Genomic DNA, 13774 nt, shown 5'->3' on the forward strand with positions numbered 1-13774 from the left:
TGACCCCGGTGTGATTTGAACACGCAACCTTCTGATCAGGAGTCAGATGCGCTACCGTTGCGCCACGCGGTCACATGAAAAATAACTTTCCGCCCATAATTCACGTGAAAAGTGCATGAAGAAATCGTGCACACCTTCTTGATATTTGCTACTTTTACTCACAGACTGAAAAAGACATAAACAAGGACGAATGAACATCTTGGTATTGGGAACGCAGGGAATTCCAGTTTAAAATTTAGAATCTAGTAATGACTAGTGTTGAGCGATACCTTCCGATATCGGGAAATATCGGATCGGATTGGATCGGACCGATACCGAAAAAGTATCGGATATCGCCGATTCCGATACCGGAAACCAATGCAAGTCAATGGGACATAAATATCGGAATTAAAATAAACCCTTTCTTTCCTTGTAGGTTATTTCTACATGAAGGAAAACAACTAAGAATAATGTAGAATGTATTGGGGGAGGTGGGGGAGACAATAAAGGCATAGAGGTTTAGCCCAGTCAAATGGAATAGCAGGAATTAATATTTTTTTATTATGTTCTGAGTTACGGAAATATTAACTATGTTAAGTATTTTTATATTTTGTCAGATATTTATGTTTCACTACTTCCATGCTCTTCACCTTCTTTTTTACTTCTCCCACACTTTCTCCTTCATCATCCTCAGCATCTTTTTCATCCACTTCTTCTTCACCTTCTTCTTCTTCACCTTCTTCGTATTATTCTTTTTTTTACATTCTTCATATTCTACTTCTTCATCTTCTTCATATTCTTCTTCTTCATCATATTCTTATTTGTGACAGGCATTCCTGTAGTTGTTATCTATAAAAGGTTGGACATTACACCTTTCGTTCTGCCCGTCACAAAAGATTTACAACAGGATTTGTCCGCGTTCAGTTTGGCCTGCAGCAGCAGGTCTTTTCCAGGGGCACCACGAGGAGGAACGGACTCACCCCCATACACTGCTTAGTCATCTTCTGCTTATAATTTAGATATTATCTTTTGCTCTGATTTTTAGTCTTATGCTTAATGTTCTTCCGCTTTTTGTTCTGCAGCTTCTTGTATTTCTGCTTCTTGGTTTTCTGTCTCTTGTTTTTCTGTATCTTGGTGCTTGTCTTCTCTTCTTTGTCTTCTTGGTCAACTTCTTCAGGGTCATCTTCTTGGTCTTCTTCGGGGTGGTCTTCAGGGTCGTCGTCTTCGGGGGTCCTCGTCTTCGGGGTCCTCGTCTTCTTCGGGTTGGTCTTCTGGGTCCTCGTCTTCGGGGTCCTCGTCTTCTTCGGGGTGGTCTTCAGGGTCCTCGTCTTCTTCGGGGTGGTCTTCAGGGTCCTCGTCTTCTTCGGGGTGGTCTTCAGGGTCCTCGTCTTCAGGGTCATTGTCTTCGGGGTCCTCGTCTTCTTAGGGTTGGTCTTCAGGGTCCTCGTCTTCAGGGTCCTCGTCAGGGAGATCCAGAGTGATTACCAAGAACCATTTCAAAAAGCTTGAACTTGGAAATGTAGCAGAAGGTACAAGAAAGCTGAGGAACTACCGAGGACCAGCTGACGGTACTGGAACCCGGATGGATAGCAGAAGGTACAAGAGCCAATGGAACTACCGAGGACCAGCTGATGTTACTGGAACTCGGTTACTAAGCAGGAGGTACCTGTGCCAGAAAGCACTACCAAGGACCAGCAGACGTTGGTGGAACTTGGATACCGAGAAGGAGGCACCTAATCCAAAGGCACTGCCGAGAACCAGCTGACGGTACTGGAACCCGGATGGGTAGCAGAAGGTACAAGAGCCAATGGAACTACCGAGGACCAGCTGATGTTACTGGAACCCGGATGGGTAGCAGAAGGTACAAGAGCCAATGGAACTACCGAGGACCAGCTGATGTTACTGGAACTCGGTTACTAAGCAGGAGGTACCTGTGCCAGAAAGCACTACCAAGGACCAGCAGACGTTGGTGGAACTTGGATACCGAGAAGGAGGCACCTAATCCAAAGGCACTGCCGAGAACCAGCTGACGGTACTGGAACCCGGATGGGTAGCAGAAGGTACCCATGTAAAAAAAAAGTTCAAGGCCGCGAGCCGGCCGCAGTTACCAAAACCCACAGTCCTACAGAGGGTGCTTGTCCTATTGGCACTATGGAACCAGCCTTCATTGCCAGATCCCGCAGCCCACATAGGAGTCACCTAAACTGCAGGCACCATAGAGTCGGCTAACCCGACCGCAACACGACAGGACAACGCATTGGAGGCAAAGTGACGTTGACACTACCCGGAAACAGCTGGCGTGCTGGAACCAGGCTGGGCAGGAGGGAGTACCCGTGCCAAAGACACTGCCGAGAACCAGCTGACGGTACTGGAACCCGGATGGGTAGCAGAAGATACAAGAGCAAATGGAACTACCGAGGACCAGCTGACGGTACTGGAACCCGGATGGGTAGCAGAAGGTACAAGAGCCAATGGAACTACCGAGGACCAGCTGATGTTACTGGAACTCGGTTACTAAGCAGGAGGTACCTGTGCCAGAAAGCACTACCAAGGACCAGCAGACGTTGGTGGAACTTGGATACCGAGAAGGAGGCACCTAATCCAAAGGCACTGCCGAGAACCAGCTGACGGTACTGGAACCCGGATGGGTAGCAGAAGGTACCCATGTAAAAAAAAAGTTCAAGGCCGCGAGCCGGCCGCAGTTACCAAAACCCACAGTCCTACAGAGGGTGCTTGTCCTATTGGCACTATGGAACCAGCCTTCATTGCCAGATCCCGCAGCCCACATAGGAGTCACCTAAACTGCAGGCACCATAGAGTCGGCTAACCCGACCGCAACACGACAGGACAACGCATTGGAGGCAAAGTGACGTTGACACTACCCGGAAACAGCTGGCGTGCTGGAACCAGGCTGGGCAGGAGGGAGTACCCGTGCCAAAGACACTGCCGAGAACCAGCTGACGGTACTGGAACCCGGATGGGTAGCAGAAGATACAAGAGCAAATGGAACTACCGAGGACCAGCTGACGGTACTGGAACCCGGATGGGTAGCAGAAGGTACAAGAGCCAATGGAACTACCGAGGACCAGCTGATGTTACTGGAACTCGGTTACTAAGCAGGAGGTACCTGTGCCAGAAAGCACTACCAAGGACCAGCAGACGTTGGTGGAACTTGGATACCGAGAAGGAGGCACCTAATCCAAAGGCACTGCCGAGAACCAGCTGACGGTACTGGAACCCGGATGGGTAGCAGAAGGTACCCATGTAAAAAAAAAGTTCAAGGCCGCGAGCCGGCCGCAGTTACCAAAACCCACAGTCCTACAGAGGGTGCTTGTCCTATTGGCACTATGGAACCAGCCTTCATTGCCAGATCCCGCAGCCCACATAGGAGTCACCTAAACTGCAGGCACCATAGAGTCGGCTAACCCGACCGCAACACGACAGGACAACGCATTGGAGGCAAAGTGACGTTGACACTACCCGGAAACAGCTGGCGTGCTGGAACCAGGCTGGGCAGGAGGGAGTACCCGTGCCAAAGACACTGCCGAGAACCAGCTGACGGTACTGGAACCCGGATGGGTAGCAGAAGATACAAGAGCAAATGGAACTACCGAGGACCAGCTGACGGTACTGGAACCCGGATGGGTAGCAGAAGGTACAAGAGCCAATGGAACTACCGAGGACCAGCTGATGTTACTGGAACTCGGTTACTAAGCAGGAGGTACCTGTGCCAGAAAGCACTACCAAGGACCAGCAGACGTTGGTGGAACTTGGATACCGAGAAGGAGGCACCTAATCCAAAGGCACTGCCGAGAACCAGCTGACGGTACTGGAACCCGGATGGGTAGCAGAAGGTACCCATGTAAAAAAAAAGTTCAAGGCCGCGAGCCGGCCGCAGTTACCAAAACCCACAGTCCTACAGAGGGTGCTTGTCCTATTGGCACTATGGAACCAGCCTTCATTGCCAGATCCCGCAGCCCACATAGGAGTCACCTAAACTGCAGGCACCATAGAGTCGGCTAACCCGACCGCAACACGACAGGACAACGCATTGGAGGCAAAGTGACGTTGACACTACCCGGAAACAGCTGGCGTGCTGGAACCAGGCTGGGCAGGAGGGAGTACCCGTGCCAAAGACACTGCCGAGAACCAGCTGACGGTACTGGAACCCGGATGGGTAGCAGAAGATACAAGAGCAAATGGAACTACCGAGGACCAGCTGACGGTACTGGAACCCAGATGGGTAGCAGAAGGTACAAGAGCCAATGGAACTACCGAGGACCAGCTGATGTTACTGGAACTCGGTTACTAAGCAGGAGGTACCTGTGCCAGAAAGCACTACCAAGGACCAGCAGACGTTGGTGGAACTTGGATACCGAGAAGGAGGCACCTAATCCAAAGGCACTGCCGAGAACCAGCTGACGGTACTGGAACCCGGATGGGTAGCAGAAGATACAAGAGCAAATGGAACTACCGAGGACCAGCTGACGGTACTGGAACCCGGATGGGTAGCAGAAGGTACAAGAGCCAATGGAACTACCGAGGACCAGCTGATGTTACTGGAACTCGGTTACTAAGCAGGAGGTACCTGTGCCAGAAAGCACTACCAAAGACCAGCAGACGTTGGTGGAACTTGGATACCGAGAAGGAGGCACCTAATCCAAAGGCACTGCCGAGAACCAGCTGACGGTACTGGAACCCGGATGGGTAGCAGAAGATACAAGAGCAAATGGAACTACCGAGGACCAGCTGACGGTACTGGAACCCGGATGGGTAGCAGAAGATACAAGAGCAAATGGAACTACCGAGGACCAGCTGACGGTACTGGAACCCGGATGGGTAGCAGAAGGTACAAGAGCCAATGGAACTACCGAGGACCAGCTGATGTTACTGGAACTCGGTTACTAAGCAGGAGGTACCTGTGCCAGAAAGCACTACCAAGGACCAGCAGACGTTGGTGGAACTTGGATACCGAGAAGGAGGCACCTAATCCAAAGGCACTGCCGAGAACCAGCTGACGGTACTGGAACCCGGATGGGTAGCAGAAGGTACCCATGTAAAAAAAAAGTTCAAGGCCGCGAGCCGGCCGCAGTTACCAAAACCCACAGTCCTACAGAGGGTGCTTGTCCTATTGGCACTATGGAACCAGCCTTCATTGCCAGATCCCGCAGCCCACATAGGAGTCACCTAAACTGCAGGCACCATAGAGTCGGCTAACCCGACCGCAACACGACAGGACAACGCATTGGAGGCAAAGTGACGTTGACACTACCCGGAAACAGCTGGCGTGCTGGAACCAGGCTGGGCAGGAGGGAGTACCCGTGCCAAAGACACTGCCGAGAACCAGCTGACGGTACTGGAACCCGGATGGGTAGCAGAAGGTACAAGAGCCAATGGAACTGCCGAGAACCAGCTGGCGGTGCTGGAGCCCAGGGTAAATACTAAAAACAGAAGAGCCAGAGGTGTATTTGGAGGAGGTTTTAAATCCGTACTACAGTGGATGTGGACAAAGCAGGAGAATTTGCCGGACACACAGCTGGGGATCAGCTGACGTTACTGAATCCCAATAACACTGGAGCAAGCGTTGACTGTGCAGACGGCACTTCTGAGCAGCAACTAGCGGTATTGGAGCCCAGGGTAAATACTAAAAACGGAGGAGCCAGAGGTGTAATTGGAGCAAGTTTTAAATAAGTAGCACAGTGAATATGGACAGAGCAGGAGAAATTGCCGTGAACACAGCAGGGGAACAGCTGACGTTACCGAACCCCAATAACACCGCAGCAAGTGTTGACTGTGCAGACGGCACTTCCGAGCGCCAACTGGCGGTGCTGGAGCCCAGGGATAAGAATGAAAACAGAGGAGCCAGAGGTGTAATTGGAGCAACTTTAAAATCTGTAGTAGTGAGAATGTGGACAGAGCAGGAGAAATTGCCGTCCGCACAGCAGGGGAACAGCTGACGTTACTGAACCCCAATAACATGGTAGCAAGTGTTGACTGTGCAGACAGCACTTCCGAGCGCCAACTGGCGGTGCTGGAGCCCAGGGATAAGAATGAAAACAGAGGAGCCAGAGGTGTAATTCGAGCAACTTTAAAATCTGTAGTAGTGAGAATGTGGACAGAGCAGGAGAAATTGCCGTCCGCACAGCAGGGGAACAGCTGACGTTACTGAACCCCAATAACACGGCAGCAAGTGTTGACTGTGCAGACAGCACTTCCGAGCGCCAACTGGCGGTGTTGGAGCCCAGGGTAAATACTAAAAACGGAGGAGCCAGAGGTGTAATTGGAGCAAGTTTTAAATAAGTAGCACAGTGAATATGGACAGAGCAGGAGAAATTGCCGCGAACACAGCAGGGGAACAGCTGACGTTACTGAACCCCAATAACATGGTAGCAAGTGTTGACTGTGCAGACGGCACTTCCGAGCGCCAACTGGCGGTGCTGGAGCCCAGGGATAAGAATGAAAACAGAGGAGCCAGAGGTGTAATTCGAGCAACTTTAAAATGTGTAGTACAGTGGATGTGGACAAAGCAGGAGAAATTGCCGTCCGCACAGCAGGAGAACAGCTGACGTTACTGAACCCCAATAACACGGCAGCAAGTGTTGACTGTGCAGACGGCACTTCCGAGCGCCAACTGGCGGTGCTGGAGCCCAGGGATAAGAATGAAAACAGAGGAGCCAGAGGTGTAATTCGAGCAACTTTAAAATGTGTAGTACAGTGGATTTGGACAAAGCAGGAGAAATTGCCGTCCGCACAGCAGGAGAACAGCTGACGTTACTGAACCCCAATAACACGGCAGCAAGTGTTGACTGTGCAGACGGCACTTCCGTGCGCCAACTGGCGGTGTTGGAGCTCAGGGATAATACTGAAAACAGAGGAGCCAGAGGTGTAATTGGAGCAACTTTAAAATCTGTAGTAGTGAGAATGTGGACAGAGCAGGAGAAATTGCCGTCCGCACAGCAGGGGAACAGCTGACGTTACTGAACCCCAATAACATGGTAGCAAGTGTTGACTGTGCAGACAGCACTTCCGAGCGCCAACTGGCGGTGCTGGAGCCCAGGGATAAGAATGAAAACAGAGGAGCCAGAGGAGTAATTGGAGCAACTTTAAAATGTGTAGTACAGTGGATGTGGACAAATCAGGAGAAATTGCCGTCCGCACAGCAGGAGAACAGCTGACGTTACTGAACCCCAATAACACGGCAGCAAGTGTTGACTGTGCAGACGGCACTTCCGAGCGCCAACTGGCGGTGCTGGAGCCCAGGGATAAGAATGAAAACAGAGGAGCCAGAGGTGTAATTGGAGCAACTTTAAAATCTGTAGTAGTGAGAATGTGGACAGAGCAGGAGAAATTGCCGTCCGCACAGCAGGGGAACAGCTGACGTTACTGAACCCCAATAACATGGTAGCAAGTGTTGACTGTGCAGACAGCACTTCCGAGCGCCAACTGGCGGTGCTGGAGCCCAGGGATAAGAATGAAAACAGAGGAGCCAGAGGTGTAATTGGAGCAACTTTAAAATCTGTAGTAGTGAGAATGTGGACAGAGCAGGAGAAATTGCCGTCCGCACAGCAGGGGAACAGCTGATGTTACTGAACCCCAATAACACGGCAGCAAGTGTTGACTGTGCAGACGGCACTTCCGAGCGCCAACTGGCGGTGCTGGAGCCCAGGGATAAGAATGAAAACAGAGGAGCCAGAGGTGTAATTCGAGCAACTTTAAAATGTGTAGTACAGTGGATTTGGACAAAGCAGGAGAAATTGCCGTCCGCACAGCAGGAGAACAGCTGACGTTACTGAACCCCAATAACACGGCAGCAAGTGTTGACTGTGCAGACGGCACTTCCGTGCGCCAACTGGCGGTGTTGGAGCTCAGGGATAATACTGAAAACAGAGGAGCCAGAGGTGTAATTGGAGCAACTTTAAAATCTGTAGTAGTGAGAATGTGGACAGAGCAGGAGAAATTGCCGTCCGCACAGCAGGGGAACAGCTGACGTTACTGAACCCCAATAACATGGTAGCAAGTGTTGACTGTGCAGACAGCACTTCCGAGCGCCAACTGGCGGTGCTGGAGCCCAGGGATAAGAATGAAAACAGAGGAGCCAGAGGAGTAATTGGAGCAACTTTAAAATGTGTAGTACAGTGGATGTGGACAAATCAGGAGAAATTGCCGTCCGCACAGCAGGAGAACAGCTGACGTTACTGAACCCCAATAACACGGCAGCAAGTGTTGACTGTGCAGACGGCACTTCCGAGCGCCAACTGGCGGTGTTGGAGCTCAGGGATTACAGTTCAGGTGGTAGAAACATGAACAGAACAGGAGACCTGGATACTGTTGCCAACCAATTATTTATTCTGGAAGAGGACTGGCAAATTCATGAGAGATCCAGGCCTTGTTCATTTTGAGAAAAGTAAGCCGGTCAACGTTATCGGAGGATAGTCGCATGCGACGGTCTGTTAGTACACCACCTGCGGCACTAAAGACGCGTTCCGATAATACACTAGCAGCAGGGCAAGCTAGCACCTCCAGTGCATACTGACTAAGCTCTGGCCATGTATCCAGCTTACAGACCCAAAACTTGAAGGGAGAAGAGCCGTCTGGGAGTACACTAAGAGGGCAAGACATGTAGTCTGTCACCATCTGACGGAAACGTTGCCTCCTGCTGACTGGAGCTGTCTGTGATGGTGTAGACATTTGTGGCGGCGGGGACACAAAACTTTGCCACATTTCGGCCATACTGGTCTTGCCTTGTGCTGAGGCGCTGCTTCTGCTCCCTCTTTGTGCAGAGCTTCCTCCACTGCCTCGACGCACTGAGCTGCTTTGTAAAGCACTAGCAGCACTGCTCTCGGTTGGAATGGAGAACATGATGGAATGCACCAGTGCGTCTTGGTACTCCCGCATTTTACGCTCCCGGTTCAATGGTGTTATGAGGCTTTGTAAGTTGTCCCGGTAGCGAGGATCTAGGAGGGTGGACACCCAATAATCAGCCGTGTTGAGAATGTGGGCGATGCGGCGGTCGTTTCTGAGGCACTGCAGCATGAAATCAACCATGTGCTGCAGACTGCCAACTGGCCAAGAAACGCTGTCCCCTGCTTGAGGCGTGATCTCTGCCTGCTCTGCATCACCCCACCCTCGCTCTAGATACTGACTACTAGAGCATTGTGTACCTCCCTCCTCTGGACAGATGTCTTCCTCATCCATTGACTCCTCCTCATCCTCCTCACAAAGTGTCCCCTGCCTAGGCCTTTGTGAGGAACCACATTGCGCAGACTGTAGAGAAGCAGATGGCATTTGTGACTCCTCATCCTCCACCTCTTCCAAAACCTCGTCCCTTAGTGCTTGCAGTGTTTTTTCAAGCAGGCAGATAAGGGGGATAGTCATGCTGACTAGTGCATCATCTGCACTCGCCATCCGCGTGGAATAATCGAAGGCACGCAAAACGTGGCAAATGTCCTTCATAGAGGCCCACTCAGTGGTGGTGAAGTGTGAACGGCGCGCACTGCGACTTGTTTGCGCCTGCTGCAGCTGGTACTCCATTACTGCTGCCTGCTGCTCACACAACCTCTCCAACATATGTAACGTTGAATTCCACCTGGTGGGTAGGTCACATATGATGCGATGTTCCGGAAGACATAATCGGCGCTGCAGAGCTGCAATGCGTGATCTTGCATTGCTGGAACGCCGCAAGTGAGCGCACTCTATGCGGACCTTGTGAAGCAGGGCATCAAGATCCGGATAGTCCCTCAAAAAACTCTGCACGACCAAGTTGAGCACATGTGCCAGACATGGGATGTGAGTGAGGTTGCCTAGGCCCAGAGCTGCCACCAGATTTCGGCCATTGTCACACACTACCATGCCTGGCTGGAGATTCGCTGGCACAAACCACACGTCACTCTGCTGCTTGATGGCATTCCAGAGCTCCTGCGCTGTGTGGCTTCGATTCCCCAAAGAAATTAATTTTAATACGGCCTGTTGACGTTTGGCCACGGCTGTGCTCATATCGGTCATCATAACAGGTAACCGTTCACGGGTCGATGTGGAGGTAGACCGTGACGGCTCCTGCAGCGCTGATTCAGAGGAACTGGAGTATGAGGAGGAGTCAATGTGTACAGACTGGATTCCTGCAATCCTTGGAGTTGGCAGAACACGTACAGCGCCACTCTCAAGATCTGTACCCGGCTCCACAACATTTACCCAATGGGCAGTGAGGGAAAGGTATCGTCCCTGTCCATGCTTACTGGTCCACGCATCAGTGGTCAGGTGGACCTTGCTACTGACGGCGTTTTGTAGCGCATGTTTAATTTTTCCCTCCACATTATGTTGCAGGGCAGGGACGGCTTGCCTGCTGAAATAAAAGCGGCTGGGCACGTTGTATTGTGGGACTGCCAATGCCATAAAGTTACGGAATGTGTCAGTCTCCACCAGCCTGAATGATAGCATTTCAAGGGCCAGTAGTTTAGCAATGCCAGCATTCAGAGCCTGTGCTCGGGGGTGGTTTGCCGAGTATGGGCGCCTTTTCTCCCATGCCTGTGCTAACGATGGCTGTAGACTGGCCTGGGAGTGTGAGGATGACTGGGAAAGTGGTGCTGTGGGTGGAATTACACTGTGTCTCTGTACAACAGTGCCAGAGATTCTTCCATGGCGATCCTGTGAGGAAGCCGAACCAGCTGTGTGTGAGCTGGAGGAAGAGGCTACAACACGAGCTGAAGAGGTGGTAGGTGGCGCTGTAGGTTGGCCTAGGTCTTCAGTGTGTTTGTGTAACTCCACCACGTGCTTGGTCCGCACATGTTTCCACATATTTGTGGTATTGAGGTTGCTGACACTTTTCCCTCTTTTCACCTTCTGATTACACAGCTTGCATTTGACAAAGCAAATGTCATCTGCAACTGTGTCAAAAAAGGACCAGGCACTGCAAGTCTTGGGAGCGCCCGCTTTGGATTTTGGAAGAGCCATGCTCCTAATGGGTGCCGAAGTGGAGGCTACAGGCAACCAAGTCTGCCCCCTCCCTCTCCCTCCTTTTTGGGCCGTTCGGGGAATCTCTTCCTCAGAGCTGCTCCCACCACCTTCCTGTCCCTCACGCCATGATGGGTCAAGGACCTCATCATCTACACCACCCTCTTCAAACAACTGCTTCTCCTGGGTAGTCTCGACAGCACAGTACGCACCAGAAAGTGGCACCTGAGTCTCATCATCAGATGCGTACTGAGGTGTGCTGCTGACCATAGGCACTGGCCCACCCGCCTCTTCAGATTCAGAGAGACAAAACGGTTGCGCATCACTGCATACTACCTCTTCTTCAAATTCTCGAATTCTGCTTGGCTGGCCCCCTCTTTCCAAGCCAAGAGATTCAGAGAACAGAAGTAGAGATGGCTCCTGTCCAGGGCTCTCTGACTGCCTGGGCAATTTGGCAGGTGGTGAAGAGACAGATGGGTGCTCTTCAGTGCTCAGGACCTGAGAGGATCTGGAACTAATTGAAGTCGATGCGTTAGCTGCCATCCATCCGACAACGGCTTCAATTTGGTCCTCGCGCAGCAGTGGGGTACGGCTAGCTCCTACAAAGCTGCGCATAAAGGACTGTTCCCTGGTAAAACTGGGGGATGCTGAGTCACTGGTGCCCGCAGCAGGCACAGAATCCCCACGTCCTCTCCCTGCAGGCACAGAATCCTCACGTCCTCTCCCTGCAGAAACTCCACGCCCACGCCCACGACCACGACCACATGCCTTACTCCCTGCCTTCTTCATCTTGGTAGACTGATAAAGATAGGCAGAAAAGTACTAAGGGCTTAGTGTGCTTATTCCTGAACAGCTGCTAACAGGTATAAGAAACACTAATTTTATAAAGTGTGGACTAGACTTTAATATGAGCTAATGTGGCCTACACAACTGTAAAGTGGAGTGTTTGGTGAACTTTATTTAGGTTTTTTTTGTCACAAAAAGACACTGGATGTGCCTAAAGATGTAATAACGATAGTATCACAAACTTTTTGTAGCTATTACAATGTAGGAAGGTAACCTACAATGCAATAGATGAGGCTGCAAAAAATAGGCTAATACTAATCTGGCTGGGGCTGCAGGGCCCAATGCTGCAGAAAGGCTCCTCTATCTACTCCTATATAGTGTGTTTGGAATCAATTTAGCTGAATATGGATGGAACCACCACACTAATAGGAGATATCAGGAAAAATTATGAATTGGCAATAAAGGACAATGTATGAGGCAGTGACACACACTGAGTGCACTACAACCAGACGGGGTTGAAGCACACACTACAGGGTGAGCTGCACTCACACACCAGACCTTGCAGACAGCGGTGAACAGTACAGATGCAGAGCACTGTGCACTAGTGCTGCAAGACGGAAAAAAAATTCTCTATCTACTCCTATATAGTGTGTTTGGAACCAATTTAGCTGAATACAGATGGAACCACCACACTAATAGGAGATATCAGGAAAAATTATGAATTGGCAATAAAGGACAATGTATGAGGCAGTGACACACACTGAGTGCACTACAACCAGACGGGGTTGAAGCACACACTACAGGGTGAGCTGCACTCACACACCAGACCTTGCAGACAGCGGTGAACAGTACAGATGCAGAGCACTGTGCACTAGTGCTGCAAGACGGAAAAAAATTTCTCTATCTACTCCTATATAGTGTGTTTGGAACCAATTTAGCTGAATACAGATGGAACCACCACACTAATAGGAGATATCAGGAAAAATTATGAATTGGCAATAAAGGACAATGTATGAGGCAGTGACACACACTGAGTGCACTACAACCAGACGGGGTTGAAGCACACACTACAGGGTGAGCTGCACTCACACACCAGACCTTGCAGACAGCGGTGAACAGTACAGATGCAGAGCACTGTGCACTAGTGCTGCAAGACGGAAAAAAATTTCTCTATCTACTCCTATATAGTGTGTTTGGAACCAATTTAGCTGAATACAGATGGAACCACCACACTAATAGGAGATATCAGGAAAAATTATGAATTGGCAAAAAAGGACAATGTATGAGGCAGTGACACACACTGAGTGCACTACAACCAGACTTGGCTGAAGCACACACTACAGGGTGAGCTGCACTCACACACACAGACCTTGCAGATAGCGGTGAACAGCACAGGGAACTGTGCACTAGCACTGCAAGGCACAGTGATTTAGAAAGTAGCTTGGGTAAAGCAGTATAGAGCAAATAGGTAGCTAAAACTGTCCCTCAGAACAACAGCGTCCTATCCCTAACTGAATTCACAGCAGAGTGAGCTCAAAATGGCGGCGGTGGCTTTTATAGTGCATCATGACATCATTTCAGCAGCCAATCACAGCCATGCCATTAGTTAAGATGCCTACATGCCTAACAGGATGTGCCCACACTTCTTAGGATCCTCATTGGCTGAATAAAATGAAAATGTCTCATTGCATTATGGGAACTTCCGATTCCGGTATACGATATTGCAATAGTATCGGAATTAAGTATCGGAATTCCGATACCGCGAATATCGGCCGATACCCGATATTTCAGTATCGGAATGCTCAACACTAGTAATGACCCCTTTTTTCTTATGGATTAAAAGATGACAATGCTATGATCAAAGTGAAAGGAGGTCCCAACGTGACTTAAATATTCAATGTTTTGATTTCGTTTTCCGATGGTTTTTCTCATCAAAGAATTGTTTGCAAGATATTAATCTATAACATTTAACTAAAAGAGACTTTATTAGACACTGTGCTGAAAGATAGCAACACAGTTTAAACTTTAATTAAGACATAGCTTGAGATATGAATAAGTGTTT

The 13774-nt window shown here is 50.1% G+C and overlaps 1 non-coding gene across 1 annotated transcript; it reads right to left on the reverse strand.

Annotated features, from left to right (window-relative positions):
- TRNAR-CCU (transfer RNA arginine (anticodon CCU)) lies at positions 1-72 on the reverse strand. The gene has a single exon. It is a non-coding gene; the product is annotated as a tRNA-Arg (tRNA).
- Positions 73-13774: the final 13702 nt, after the last annotated feature.

This window comes from Phyllobates terribilis, unplaced genomic scaffold (genome assembly GCF_046119375.1).
Source record: "Phyllobates terribilis strain yellow unplaced genomic scaffold, ASM4611937v1 Scaffold_11__3_contigs__length_659146591, whole genome shotgun sequence".
Classification (NCBI taxonomy): Eukaryota; Metazoa; Chordata; class Amphibia; order Anura; family Dendrobatidae; genus Phyllobates; species Phyllobates terribilis.